The following is a 15,480-nucleotide window of genomic DNA, read 5'->3' as shown; positions in this document are numbered from 1 at the left end:
CTAGGGATGACATTTACTTGAATGAAGAATTACATATATTTTCTATTTTAGGAGGTTTGACCTGATACTTTTAGTTTTAGAAGCTGGTGCGTGTATGTACTTATGTATCGGTATAAAACAATAACTTTGTATATTTCTGTGGTCATTTCAGGTGAACTCCATTTACATAACTGCTGCACTGTTTACTTATCACTTTATGAGTATCATAGCGTTTCTGTCAACACTATTTTGTTAGCTCTCTGCAGATAAGCTCTGCTGGGGAGATTTTGTCTTGACAGCAATCTTTCATGCCAAGCCAACCAATATAATGTATACCTGTTTCCTTTTACTGCACTTCTATTTCAAGAGTTTATAGTGGGACCTCGGGGATGGTAAGTAACCGTAATAGGTCATTTGAATCGTCATTATCATTCTCTTCACTCTTTTTTTGTCTATAATTATATTTCTATTAATTTTTCAACCACGTGTAGTTCATTTACCTGCCGGCTGATTAGAAGCATCAGTGGCTGAAGCCAAAATGTGTGAGGGGTTTCTTTTTTCTGAACCTGCATTTGACACCTTTGCACACAATAAAAAGTTGTATATTTGTCAATCATTCATTTACTCTTTATGGTATGGGACACATAGTATCCGATCTGGTGAATGAATTTCTCCTTTATACAAAACCTAATTGTGTGTTTTATGTAATGTACACTGGATAAAATGACTTCTATGGTGTTAGATTAGGTCTCTTAGTAATTAGATAAGTGAGCTGAGGTAGGCCATTGTGTCACTGTGGCTTTTCCTGATGGCTTGCATGCCTTACTCAAATCCGGCCAGTGTTTAAATTATGACCGGCCCGAAGCATCGTGTCATTAAATCAATACGTGGCCCTCGGGCACCGTCGCGGGGACCTGCGCGCCCCACAGCGAGCCACAGAAATGAAACGCGCACGCACAGGAACGCGCAAAGGAGCGAGCGCTCATGATTAGGTGCGAGCGCTCATGATTGGGTGCGAGCGCTCATGATTGGGTCCGAGCGCTCATGATTTGATGCGAGCGCTCATGATTGGGTGCGAGCGCTCATGATCGGGTGCGTCCCTTCTTAGTTCACGCGCACACAGGTGTCTGTTTGCAAGATTATCAGTGAAACAAACATTTCCTCATTTAAATGTCCGCACACCAAGGATTAAGGGGACCCTAAACTCAGAGACGCTCCCAGTGACGCTGCACAAGGAAAATGCAAAATAATCTACGGACTACTGGTGAGAGCTCTGATTAATTACTACTATCTCTGCAAACAGTACTTTGCGTCCGCGCCGTGCACTCACAGTGATTGCAAACAACAAAAAAACTTTTTGTGATTATTGTGTATTTTTGTTACCTATGAAGTTGAAATAAAAAAAAGATAAAACGGAGAATGATTTAATTTGGATTAAAAATCTGATATGATACAACCTGGCCTGTTGACTGCAGTCGAAACACCAATATCACCCTTCTCATTAATACAACAATAACAATAATAAAACAAAGCAGACAGCAAAGGATATAGTTACATAGTATTTGGAAGTTTATTTACAATGGCAATAGTTCGAGGAATGTCAGTCCCAATGGTCGGCCCCTAAACATTTTCATCCAACAAAATCTGGCCCCCTTTGCAAAAAGTTTGGACACCCCTGCATTAAGTAGTTTAACTGAGAATATGCAATCTTCTGGTAGTTACTATTAGCATAGTGAGCATTGAAGCTAAAATAATCAGGTGAAGAATTCCCCCAGAACCTAAAAATGTGATGTAGCAACTAAAAAATGTTATGCTGCAGCCGTTAAAAAATGAGACTGAACGAATTTTCTCTGATTTTATTAAAATTGTGTTCGACTATGTAGGAAATTATAGCTAGAAAATTATATGTTTTGGGGGGGCTGCTAATTGATATTTCAGTGAATTTAGCAATCATACATTACCTAAATTCACACACTTCTACTATAATTACTATTATTATAACGTTAAATATACTGTACATTTGGAAGTACACATACTCTTCATTAATTGAGTTTAAAGGTGATGAGCAGAAAAATGCACTCACTGGAATTTTTAATGCAAGCAATCATGACACCATTGCTTTAGGTCATGAGCTTGAGTGGTGCTGGTAAAGTGAATGGCTGTAGCCATTAATTTAGATGCTTTCTTTCCAGGACCCGTTTTTCCTGGTGCGCCATCCACTCTCATCTGCAATTTCCACTAATGAAAGCAGCCCCATATTAGCTATGCACTTCAAACAAACCCACAAAGACAGTGACGAAAAAGAAGGATCACGAGCATGTGTGTGATCTTGCACAAAAGGAAGGTAAGTGGAGATGGCCCTCAACCACCCGTAGGCAATTCTACCTTAATAAAATTGGTGGTGTGTTTGTGTATGCCTGTGATTAGCCTCATATCTACACGCCTGATTATGGTTATTTGCATATAACAGAATACGATAAGATTACTATTCCACACACGGCTTTGCATGAAAAAGAGAGGCGCACCCAGAGAACTAATGAAGGTGCTAAGGCGCTGGAGGATGTGAGAGTAGTACATAAGATCAGATCACATCAATGAAAATTCCAATGTCCATCTCTTTATGTCCTCATGAATATGGGGCAGCTACCATTTATGCAGTGTGTTATCAGTAACTAAAGAGCCCTAAAGAGCGTATTAGTCCTTGATTAGTGGTTGATTATCGGGTCAGCATGCAATTTAAATGGCTGTTTACCTCTCCCAGCTTGTGAAAGGCAGCGAGAGCATTTGAGCAAGGCAGAGTGATAAATGTATCGTTCATGTGTGTGTGTGTGCGCGTGCGTGTGTGTGTGTGTGTGTGTCTTCGTGGGTATGCTCCTGTGTCAGAGCCTTTAGAGATGAGGTGGAAATGTATTTCCCATCTAGCAGGCGCTGAGGAGGAAACCAAAGCAAAATTGCAGTCACCCGTGAAACAAAACAGTCTTTCTGTCCATCTTGTTTGCTCTTTGTTTCTATGTACTTGTGGGATTCAGGGAGAAAAACTATTTCCAGTGGTGTTACATTACTTGAATAAATGAACATATCATTTTCCAATCCCGAGCCCTCCCATGGCATTAATGTGATCATTCATAGTAGATAAAATGAGCCTGACTGAAGAAGAAACGTGCACTCAATGAGAGGCATCAGTCAGATAGTTTATCTCAGTAAACCTTATAACATTGAATCCAAAATGAATTTATATTTGCTGTGACTGTCATCATCCATGCAAACACAGCCGAAAGCATATCTCCAAAGTCAATATGTTCCATGATATTATGTGATTAGTTGACAACAACAAAGAAATACTTTGTAAATGTAGACTTTGTTCATTTGGAAACCGTTAAATGCTTGGATGAGAATATCTCCTTGAGTAAATGTGACTTTTTATCACTACGCTGTAACGACAAAAGGCTCACATTGTACGACAAGTCTTTGTGGTCACAATTTATTTTTTCTGTCTTTCATATCAACATGAGTAAAAATTTGAATGAAATGTAACTAGTGAACTATTATTTTCAAAATTGTTTTCAAATTATGTCTGTCAGCCAGTCTGCAGTGTGGTTCTGATGCCTGTTTCCTTGACCTGTCTAAATGACAATCCACACACACAAACTGTTACCAGATGCCGAAAAAAAATCTTTGCGCACATTTTTTTGTTTTTTAGTTTGACCTACCCGGATAACTGAAGGAGTCGTAAGAGTAGTTAGTACGAAGGGTGAAGTCGAAAAAAAGTAGCTACTGTGTGCTATGTGAATTCCCGGTATGCTCAGGCTAAAATTGAGAAGTGCTTTAAGATCAGGGGATGTTTGAGAATAATTGTCAATTTTCGCACATGTCCTGAATGTTGTTAGTCACCTAAATGTTGAACAGACACTGAGATCTACCTGAGTCAAATTCCTTGTTTGGCATACCCAAACAGGGCCAATAAACTTCTTGAATAAACTTCTCGAATACTGCATACACTTAGAGCGCTGCTTTCTAGGAAATCGCTAAGCAGGAAATTATAGTAATCAATCTGACTACTGATAAAAGCATGCATAAGCATCTCTATGCTGGACAGAGAAAAAGAAATTAAGGGTGTCTCGCTATATTCTTCAAGTTATAAAAAAATATTTTTGTTAATCGTGTAGTGAGATATATATATATATACTTGAACTCAGTTTAAAATAACACAGGTTTTTCACTTGGTGAGGGATGTTGATAGAGCTTGCACATTACTTTAGAGTTGCCTAAGGACTGATAACTAACACTTCAGTTTTATCATGGTTATGATGGAAAAACATCTCTTCCAACCAGGATTTGATGTCTAAAATACAATTGAAATGAGTGACTGGTGACATCAGGAGACACAGATAAACCTTGAGCCCCTTCCTCTTTGCAATAGTAATGGACAGATGCGATTACACTGAAATCCTCACGGACCACGATGTTTGCGGATGACATTGTGATCTGCTGTGAAAGAAGGGGATCCATTTTGGTGGACTGGAGGTACTATGCACTGCCAAGGAGAGGAATGAAAACTAGTCCATATAATGTCCTGTATGTGTATGAATGAGGGGGGAATGAGGGGAATTGAGCTTTAAATTCTTTCATGTAGTAAATTCACTTTCCCAACACTAGTGGAATGGCCAATAGCAAGGAGAGAAAGTAAAAATTAACGCCAATTGAAAATTGAAAGGGGGCTTGAATGAACCCCCAATTACAAAAATAAACTCTGTCATATTTTAAGCCAACAAAAGCTTTTGTTAAAAACTACAATGGTGGCTTAGAGTCTTGGATGCTGTCATCATATTTCTATCCGGGCAGATTATTATGGAGAACTCTCTGGGCTTTCTAGCTATTTTGCCTTGGAGCATCTCATTGTGAGGGCTAAAGTTACTTCATTCATGGCTGATCCATATTTTCTGTGCAACAACATGGCTGGCATTTTAACCATTGTGTGTAACTAACCACACTACAATGCATGTACAGTGTAACACAATCAGAACCTGCTCATTTTGCAACTGTTTTCCATGAGGTTTAGTTTAGATTACTTTTTGTCATTTTATTGTAGCTCATCTTGCTACATTTTCATTTACGTGTGTACCTCTTGTCCCACAGTTATTTGGAATTAGTTTCACTATATTTACACCGTATTGTTTAACCATCCATCCATTTCTTTTTATAACCCTTATAACCTAACCATCATCGGTGCCTTTGGTAAATCTATCCAAACACATTTAAAAGCACAATGTCTTTTTTAGCTCTTTGTGAAATTTAGTGCTTGTGAACCACATTCACTTACATCCTGCGCATCTCCTGGAGGCTTGCACCCCCCACCGTCCCGAAAACCAAGTGAACCTCCCCTGCTCAATACCGCTTGCCCTCATTAGAGTCACAAGTGAGTTGGAGCCTATCAATCCCTACAAACTTTGTAAGGGAAGAAGGATACATGCTGGACCGGACACTTAATTTTCATGAAAGTCCAATCGCGCAAAGTACAAAGACATGCATCATATTTGAATGGGTAGGAAACAACAAAGGTGACATCTCCCGTTGCTTATTAAAGCTGGGATTTGAATGCACCTGTAGCATCTGGCAAAACCCTCAGGGGAACACAGTGTGTTGATTAGGTGCTAAAAAACATGTCAAAAATGCTGACAGGAAGGGTTCTGCAGGGAAAATAGAACATTCATGGTAAGTTTATGGTCAGACAACTGACAGCTAATTAAGTATCAAGTGGGAAGATGTTCCATGTGTTCAAAAGATAGCAAAAACAGTAAAAAATTCAAGAAAAGTTGCCTTAACAATGTATAGTTTTGCTCAAGAAATGTGAAGCAATATTGTCAACCCAACTTAGAAGAAAAATTTGCCCCAGAAATATATACCTGTTATGAGTCTCCCTATTTGACACATTAAACAAACCTGGTACAAATGTGACATACTTTCTTAATTTTACTCAGACTCATTTATAGTGTATCATTTGTTATCATTTATTGATAAACTCTAATTCAGTGAAATAGAATAAATTCCAGTGGCACCCCTGATGAGCTTTCATGGCATGTTAGTGCGCGCCAGCTCCCCGGTTGGGACTGACTGAGCGATAGAGCCAAATGGACAGAATGAATCACAATTGTTGTCAAGATGTTCAATCATTACCTATTTCCATTGGGTCAAATGATGTTCATTTGTATTTGGTCAAAATCCAGTATGTCTTTTCTGGTGTCTGGAAAAGGTTACTACAAGGACGCTGAATTGGAGAGTGAACCTAATATCAATACTGCTTTTATCAAAATAGGTTGTCAAAATTGCCCTTGCTTCATAGTACACAATAGACATTCAGCACAACAGGCTGCAGCTACGAAGTAATGCACCAGTTATACACGTTTTATAATTCTCTCTTGATAAAAAGTGCTTTTGTGTGCCAATAAAAGTGATGGGTCTATAAAGTCCAGTTCAGAAGCGGAGTGGAAAAGGCGAGCTCACCTGTATCTACTCTTCTGCTGCATCCAATTATCTGTAAGGCCTAGTGAGCCTTGTTGTTTGAGATGCCCTTCAGAGAGTCGTTATTGTGTAGTGCCGTTATTAAAGTACAAGCACGCCAGGTCACGTGTTTGCTGACCCATGCTTATGGGGCTGCTTTTGACTTCCGCCAGGTGCTCTTGGTCCTACAAGGCTGCGTCTTTGTTGTCCCCACACTTAAATGGCAATGTCTGAAAAAGAGATGAGTCACTTAAAATACACTCTGCAGATGAAGCATCAGTAACCCACGGTCCGAAGCACAATATTTTACCGAGGATCACCATCCAGCAAGCATAACCCAACCTTCCATCTATTTTCTTCGACTTATCTGGGGTCGTGTCACAGGGGCAGCAACCCAAGTGGAGAGGCCCAGACTTCCCAGTCCACAGTCACTTTGTCCTGCTGTCCCGGGAAGATCCCATGGTACTCTTCAGCAAGTCGTTGTGCCTTAGGCCTTCTCCTGGTGAGAAGTCCCTAGGACATCGTATCAGGAAGACCTCCAAGAGGCATCCGCACCAGAAGTCCCAGACACCTTATCTGGCTCCTCGAGAGGGCTCCTCTTTTCTGAGCCCCGCCCGGATGAGTGAGCTTCTTAGCTGATCCCGAAGGGACAGCCCAGAAACACTGTGGATCAAAGTCATTTGGGTTGCTTATATCCTAGATCTTGTTCTTCCGGTCATGACCCATATTTCATGACAGGTTGGGCGGGGAACATTCTGAAGATGAAGAGCTTATAAATAAGACAGAGTTACTTAAAGTCCTTCACTTGGGGCACGATCTCATCCCTGACTCAGATAGGACAGTCCATCCAAGACCATGGCACTAGATTTGGAATTGGTAATTTTCAAGTCCCTTCATATTGAAGTATTGAAGATCAAGACCTGATCAAGTCAGGTCACATTATCTACAAGTTCAAGGAAAATTTGTCAATAAAGGCTCTGAACAGAATTTCTGACAAAGTGCAGCCTTGGTGGATTACACGTACTGGTACCAATCAAATCGACTAAGATGCAGATGGAAAGAAAGAAAAAATATAGTGACAGACAAAAAAAAAAAAGACCACCATAGCCAGTTGTTATCTGGTAGAACCCAAACACCTGAAGTATTTGAACACATCATTGGGGACACGTTTGACAGGCACAACACTTGACACCATCTACTAATGCTCAGAGATGGCCTCTTCATTTGTGTGGCACGTTTATATACGTGCATAAACATGGAACTCCTTGACCCGGCACTGCGGTACATCTTTATGATGTGTGCATAATGATTATTATGTTTGTGGGGGCTGGAGCCTATGCCAGCTGGTGACAAGTGGACGACATCGTTGACCGGTCAGCAGTCAATCACAGGGTGATTGCGGATGGACTATTGGCTCGAAATTGAGCTTGCCCCAGCTGCGTGAAGGTCAGCTATGTAAAAACCTGCACTACAAAATGTTCCTGGGGCCAGTGATGCTCCCTTAGTTAGGCCACATACATGTGGGAGCTTGTGTCACAAAGTAGCAGGATCATTGCCTGACACATTAGTTTGGATTCCAGAACTCCAAACAACAATTTAAACATAATGAGATATGTCTGAGCGGAAAAAGTTTTATTTTATTTATTTACAAACCCACCAGTGTGTTCAGCCCTCGCATTTCCATTGATTACTCTGTCGATTTCCTTCCCCTCTCGTGTCCCACTAGAGAAGAGAAAATAGAAGTATAAAATCACATTAAGTGTTTATTATCTGGCTTACTCTAGAGCACAGTGCTACGCAGTCTCACTCGAATGTATTGTTTTTTTTCCTCACTTGTACACAGGCAGAAATACACACTTAGAAGCCAACACATGATCCTTGACAGGGAAGGCACTATAAAAGCATTGATAAAACCATTTCTGTAATAAGCTGTGTTTGTCAAACTGTCACTGGTCGACTCCAGCCAGTATCACAGCGTAAATAAACGGGTCAGACCTTCAGGGTACCTATCTATACAACCACAAACACCATCTTTTTTTGGTGGCGGATGTTCAGAGTTGACCCAAGCCTGCCTTTTATAGCTACTCGCTTTATATATGCATTTTTCTTCTGTTTAAACAAAAAAAAATAATCAAATATGCTAAATGAAACAAGGGGCTCTATTCTTCTAGGTAGCACACTCGAGGCAAGGCGCAAACGCTAGTCGAGCCTGATTTTTGTGCGGGCCCAGGGTTCGCTGTACGTGTTTGCCAAATTGGCAGACAGCTCTCTGAAACATACACAGGTACAGGGAGAACATGCAAAGATTGAGGCTACCACAACATATGTGAACATCTATTTGTCCATCAGAGAGGTCGGCAAAGAGTGAACTCGTAAAAAACAGAAATGTCTCATTTGGTATCGGGAGCTTTCTATTAGCAAGCACTGGTGTCGCCAGATGATTAAACATTGCCTACTTCCATTCAGAGAAAGAGTTGAATTGGAGTCATGTCCTTGGTCTCTAGGAATGTGTTGTGATGGCTCTCGCAGTATCTTTTGAATTTGGTTCTACGGCCTCTTGGATTGAATGCTTGACGCCAAATTCATTTTTCTTGTATTTATATATAACATATATAATATAATACCAAAATAATATATAATCTAGATAGCCTTTCCTTTCTTAGGTGTGTGTCATGTCTTAAACGACTCTATTTTGCTGCAGGATACAGGTAGTAACCTTAGTGATTTGCACATGGACATCATAATAAATAACTGCTTTGCCCATTTGAAATCTGTTATTAAACAAAACAATAGCCGCAGAGGCAAACATAAATAATAAAAATAAATAAATAAATAAATGCTTCATGCTGTTTATGCTTAGAAATTGGCAAAGGCATTTTTTTTTACCACTGAACATTTTCTCTCGCTCACACACCTCAGCTAGTCCAAATAAAAGTGATGAAAATGCGTTCAGCATAAACAACCTTTATTTATATCGCCACCCCATTTTAATGTGTAACGCACACACCGAAGGAAATGCCATCGAAATCAGAACCTCTTCATTATAGATAATCAAAATAAAAAAGATTTACATTTATACTTTATACTTCTTCATGATGGTAAAATAGCTGTCGGGTGAATCAAAAAGTGAAAAGAAGAGAAGAAATTCAAAGTTTAGTTTTCACAGTGCAAATGCGAGTCAATGGTTTGATCTGTAATCTAATAATAATGTATTCCAAAAAATGTTCAGCAAGGGGTTTTGACTCAAGCGAATGTAAATGTCTCCTGAGTGCTCGGCCACAATTACGGCGCTGAACACCGTGAATTATGTGAGCAATTATGTGAATGTCCCACAGAGAAGTGGAAGCAAAATCCAGCAGTTGAAGGAAAGGCCATTTTGGTCCACTTTTCTTCTCTTAGGGCTTGACTTACAAAAGGCTCCTCCAACTCGATTCATTACACAAACAGAGCTGTGCTACTAACTGGGCACACTCAAGATTCTGTCTTACAAATGTACAAAACTGTCTTGGAGTTTGGTTTGCACATTTAGGGAGAAGAATAAGGAGAATCCAAACACAAAAGCAGTCATTCTTTTTTTTTTTTTAATTAGAATACATTTGAATTTGGATAAACTATTCTTTCACTTGTAAACATTTCAGAATTTTTCAAGAACTATTTCTTTCCCCCCATCTCCCTAAAACGAATCAACACTTTGTCAACCCTTTCAATCTTTTTGTTGCTTCAACTAATTTATCACCAAATTATTTGCATGGAAAAATTAATTTCTAATAAAAAAAATGCCATCAATTTTGCATTATTTATCTTACCATCCAAAAGTGTCACAAAAATAAACCATCCAATCCTCCAAAAGCTGTCATACTTAAGCAGCAACAGTTGCAAACACAAAAGCAGTCATTCTTTTTTTTTTTTTTAATTAGAATACATTTGAATTTGGATAAACTATTCTTTCACTTGTAAACATTTCAGAATTTTTCAAGAACTATTTCTTTCCCCCCATCTCCCTAAAACGAATCAACACTTTGTCAACCCTTTCAATCTTTTTGTTGCTTCAACTAATTTATCACCAAATTATTTGCATGGAAAAATTAATTTCTAATAAAAAAAATGCCATCAATTTTGCATTATTTATCTTACCATCCTAAAGTGTCACAAAAATAAACCATCCAATCCTCCAAAAGCTGTCATACTTAAGCAGCAACAGTTGCACTAGACACACTCACATGGTCATTAACAGCAGGTTCCATTTCTTGTCTTTTCTTCTCTGACTGCAATAATGGGCAAAGCGTATGTACATGCTGAAAGGTAGGTTTGTTGTGAAACAGAATAATGATCAGGGGAAAAAAACCCCAATAATAAATTGGCTTACATTTCGTGTCTCTGGCAGGATTGTTCGTAGCTGACATCATTCCTCTCGTGAGACATTCTCTCTTTGGGCCTGTGACACGCAATCATATTTTATGCCCACTTTCAAGCACAATTGAAGCTCTAATAGCAGTGGCCTGAGAAATAATGGGAGCGGACATGTATAAGGATGTAAAGATGCATGGGGTCGTGATTGGCTTCAATGGCGATGAGGTTAATTGTGATAAAATGGCATTTGTCCGTTCCTGCAATGAATATTTTTTCCCCCTCCACAGTTCAACATAGTTGTTTGGTTTTGCCGGAGTGGAAAATAGAACATCAAATGATGCCGCGATGGGCAGTCTGCTAGTAAGTGTAGATCTAGTTAAGATTAAATGGTGCTGGTCAGCTTTCAACTTTTTCATATGAGACAGATTTTCAATGGCTAATTTTGCATGTTTAGATAGCATGGAAAAATGTGATTCAGAACATTTCTGCACATTTAATGAAATGCCACTACTTAGTTTTGTGAACCTTTGTGAAAAATCCAATCATACACACCCACAAAGTAAACAACAGTCTATTCCTATAGACAAATAATCTAAGCACAATATTGTCGAAAGTCGCCTTGCCATTGCATATGATAGAAACACCCTTGCAAAGAAATCACACAATTCACATGTCAAATGTGTCAGGGATAATTGCAGATCTGTGAACGTTAGTTTGCTCCAGGCCAGCAAGAAATATTAAAGCAGAACTTTGACAACTTTGCTTTTGTGTTTATTGAAAATGACTTTATAAAGTGTGCACTCTGAATCTTTGTTGTTATTCATTTTCAGATAGCACTAGTCATGGTTTTGAACGTTGATATCTGCAGCGTAAGCAGCTGTGAAACTTTTATCGTGCTCAATGATTTTAAAAACGACAATGCTGTCACTATCAAAGTGAGTCTGACGTCGGTTATTTTTAGTGGACGGTGCGACCGTAGGGAATGACAGTGTGGATATTACTTTAGATTGTTTTTACACAAAAAAGTGTCTTGGGAAAAACAGTTTATTCGTAACAGGAAAATAACAAACAAAGTGGCTGTAGAAGCAATTTGTGCAGAGGTGGCTAATCCGTAAGGACTTTGAAGTTGGAAATATAGGGTGGTGGATCAGTGCCAAACTTAGTTAGGATCATGCTGTGGGCTAAAGAAATTGCAACTCTTGGTTGGAGAGCTACTAGTCTGCATTCTGTCTCTTTTCGGGGTGCCCTTGAGCACGCTATTTGCATGAAAGCGTGGGCCTGCTTCTCTTCAAGTGTGTATCAAAAATATAAGGAGAGTGTCTTTGATTTTCCCGTGGGGCATTATAAAAATAATAATACACAGCAGTGTAGACTGAGAACCCTTTGGAAAGATTCGGTTAGTAGACAATCAGTGAATTTGAGACCGCATACACGTGAGCAATCATGTCAATTGATGCTACAGTGTGTAAGCCGCTGCTCCCAAAACTTGCTCTTGCATGCTCAACTGGTAGCAGTGAGTCGTACTCTTGTTTGCAAATGCTACCATTGTCTGGTTGCCTATTGAAGTTCTACACAAGCGTAGGTTCCACCTCATTAGCGAGCGTGGTAAAAATCATTGAGTGTAAATACAATCCAATGTGCAAAAATGAGAACAACAAGAAAAAGCGGGAATACCGAGCTCACGCGAAAGCAGAATGACAGCAGAGACTGAGAGAATCTCCCAGTAATAATTAAAAGGACTTTGAAGGCAGCTCTTTGAAGGTCTCTTTCCTAAATAAGCACTTCTCTTTAAAGCTGCTACGTCGGTGATGATGATCTCAGAGCCCTCTGGTTGTTGTATGAAATGTGTGTTTTGACAGTTTGTTTGTGAAAGAAAATTAGCTCCGAGGATGGCTACAAACTTTTTGCAAATTTTGCGCTTTGAAGTCAGAAGGGGATACGTAATTGTTTGCGGGGATGGATAGAAGCGCGCGATGGTCCTGTGGGAACCGATGGGTGGAATACATTGAATTCCTGCTACATATTATTCCTAACAATTAGCAACCATTACATTATCATTAAGCCTACTCAAGGCGTGGGTGAGGTCTCACTGAAATCTTCTGCATCATTAATAGAAAGTGAAATAAATGAATAAAAAGCGGAATAAGAGAACCTAAGAACAAACTTTCCACACATCAGATAAATGTTTATGTTTAAAAATCCAGCTGGTTGTTGTTTACCACATAAATGATGGGGTGATTAGGACAGTTTTGGGTTGTTGGGAATAGCTGCCTTGTGAGGAGAGGGGATTTCAAAGATTCTTGAAGTGTTTAAGCTGCTGGACTTAGACCCAGCATGCATGGGCTTGTGCTTTGATGGTGCTTCGGTTAGGGGGTGGGGGGCACTGTGCACAGATCTAAACATTCTTACTTGGCTAACTGTATGACTGGCACTACTTCAGGTCTCAGCCCCTGTGCCCACACTGGTGAATCATTTCAAAGTAATTAGACAAATTTTGTGCACGTTACAATTTTGTTCTGCTATTATAGCATGATCCTGTCAGATTTCTAAATAAGGAAGCCAGAGTTCATGCACGTACGTAAAGTATAGCTATCATAATAAAAAAAATAAATCTTACAGTATGTGGGTGTCTCAAAAACAGAGGGAAAATGTGAATTATCAGAATTATCATATTTGTACAGGCACATTTTGGGAGAAAACAGAATTCACAAGTGTTTCATGTGATAAAGTTTTTGTTTGAGTTCTGGAATGTGAGATGCTCTATTTGTATAGAATCGTGCCCAAATGCTACGGCTGCACATGTGATTGCACACCCAGCCACCCACACAAACAGTGATGCAACCGAACAGCAACAACCGAAGCAGCACCCAGATAATTATTTGAGCAGCCTGAAGAAAGCGTACATAGCCTGATGAGATGAGAAGAGGCGCCACAGCGAGGTGGCATCAGACCTTAAACAGATAAACAGCAGGACTTTTGTCAAAGTTTGTCAGGCTCGATAGGATGCTGACACAGAGGTCACTGCAGAGAAGACGCTGAAAGGCAACAGATGGCAGCCTGCAGCACCACCTCAGTATTGTCAAGCAATCCAAGGAAAAAAAAAAAGTATACGAGGGTGGCAGTAGCTTGTGTGTAAAGACTTGGACTTTGGAATCTGGTGGTGTAGCTACAGTAAACCCCCATTTATTATGGTTGTTTGTTCGAGCCAGTGTTGCCACAGTTAACTTCAAATTATGGTTATTTTACTCACTCAAGGTACAATGTTAGTGTTCGTCCAAGTTTTACTTCTGTTACGGTCAGATGCCATTAAAGTGTCTGATATAAAAAAAAAAGGATCAAATTGATGTTTGTGTGCATGAGCTCCCCATTAATCATACACTGTAGACTGACGAGGTAGATACAACACGCTCCTTTTGAGGTGAGACACTGAAGGGTTGTGATTTTCCAAAAGTCGGCAATTATCTTGTTTTTGGTGTTAAACTCCTGATTGTTGTGGATGCATCAAGACATCATCTCCATCTGAGCTGATGCCTCGAGTAATCAAATGAATAATCGATTGGATAATCGATTCCAAAAACATTTTTGTGATGGCCTTATCCAAAACTATTACTTCTATTTCTACTCTTTTTGGACAGAGCATGGACCAGTTCAGATAGATTTATGCAAGGCCTTTCCACTCGTCATCAATAAACACTATCTCCTCTGGGTTTGAAATATTTTTCCAACAGCGATTTTACATCAGTTATCTTAACATAGCATTTTTATTTTCTAGGTACAGCATTCAGTTTTTCAGGAATTGCGTCTCATAATATTTTTCTTGGTTACCCTTTTACCCCCACGGTCAATACAAAATATGACTAATAGACATTTTCTGTTCATTTGCAGCAGTAGCTCTGCTTCACATTATTCCCTAAATCCAGCACTCCATCTTTGCATTGATTGCTCTGGCAGTCTTGACTTCTCTCAAAAGTTTTCTTTTGCATTTATACAACCACACAAGTCTGCACCCGCATGCCCTTTCACGGAGTTGAGCAGAGTGTAAAATCGACACACAAATGTTTTTCAGCTATCTTCATTTAAAGAAAATAAGATCACTTATTAGTTTCGAGCATTAGAGATAGTTTTAGATTTAATACCTAATAATCAACATCAGTAACTCATACTGTATGTAAAATATGGAAGTTTTATGCTTGCCAAACATACTCTACTTCCAAGGATGAAGAGAATGCTAATTACAGACTTTTGGTACGCAGCAAAAATTACCTTTTTGGTATATAACTGTTGACTAATACACTGATTTTGCTCCATCTGATAGTCCCCCTCTTAGATGCCATTTCACTTCATTAAGTTTCTCGACATTATAAAGGACAAAAAAAAAAAAAAATGGAACAATGATAACCGCCCCAGAGTTCTCACATCAAATTAATTCACACTCACTTTACATGTTGTAAAGGTCCAAATGATTTGGGGCTTAAATGGAATAATCATGGATATTTTTATTACAATTGTCAAAAATAGTCTCTTCGTCATGCCACTGTTATTCTTGCCCACTCACAACAAGTTACATAAATGGTTCCAATGCTCCACACAACCCACTCAATGTTTCACTTCATGCGTGTTTTTTTCTGTATGCCTCAAGGGTCTTAGTCAGTA

General features: G+C 39.3%; 1 long non-coding RNA gene across 2 annotated transcripts in view; it reads left to right on the top strand.

Moving 5' to 3' along the window:
* Positions 1–1,028: 1,028 nt before the first annotated feature.
* The window catches only part of LOC148399246 (uncharacterized), a 42,000-nt gene continuing 27,548 nt past the window's right edge, over positions 1,029–15,480 (top strand). Inside the window, exons 1-2 of one of the 2 annotated variants that reach the window (XR_015858129.1) lie at positions 1,029–1,243; positions 2,172–2,323. This is a non-coding gene — a long non-coding RNA (uncharacterized LOC148399246). The remainder of the gene's footprint in view (positions 1,244–2,171; positions 2,324–15,480) is intronic. The other variant, XR_015858130.1, reaches the window with a different exon arrangement.

Source organism: Syngnathus floridae, chromosome 4 (genome assembly GCF_059516105.1).
Source record: "Syngnathus floridae isolate MCC-2025c chromosome 4, RoL_Sflo_1.0, whole genome shotgun sequence".
Classification (NCBI taxonomy): domain Eukaryota; kingdom Metazoa; phylum Chordata; class Actinopteri; order Syngnathiformes; family Syngnathidae; genus Syngnathus; species Syngnathus floridae.
This window is presented reverse-complemented; position numbering and strand designations above follow the sequence as displayed.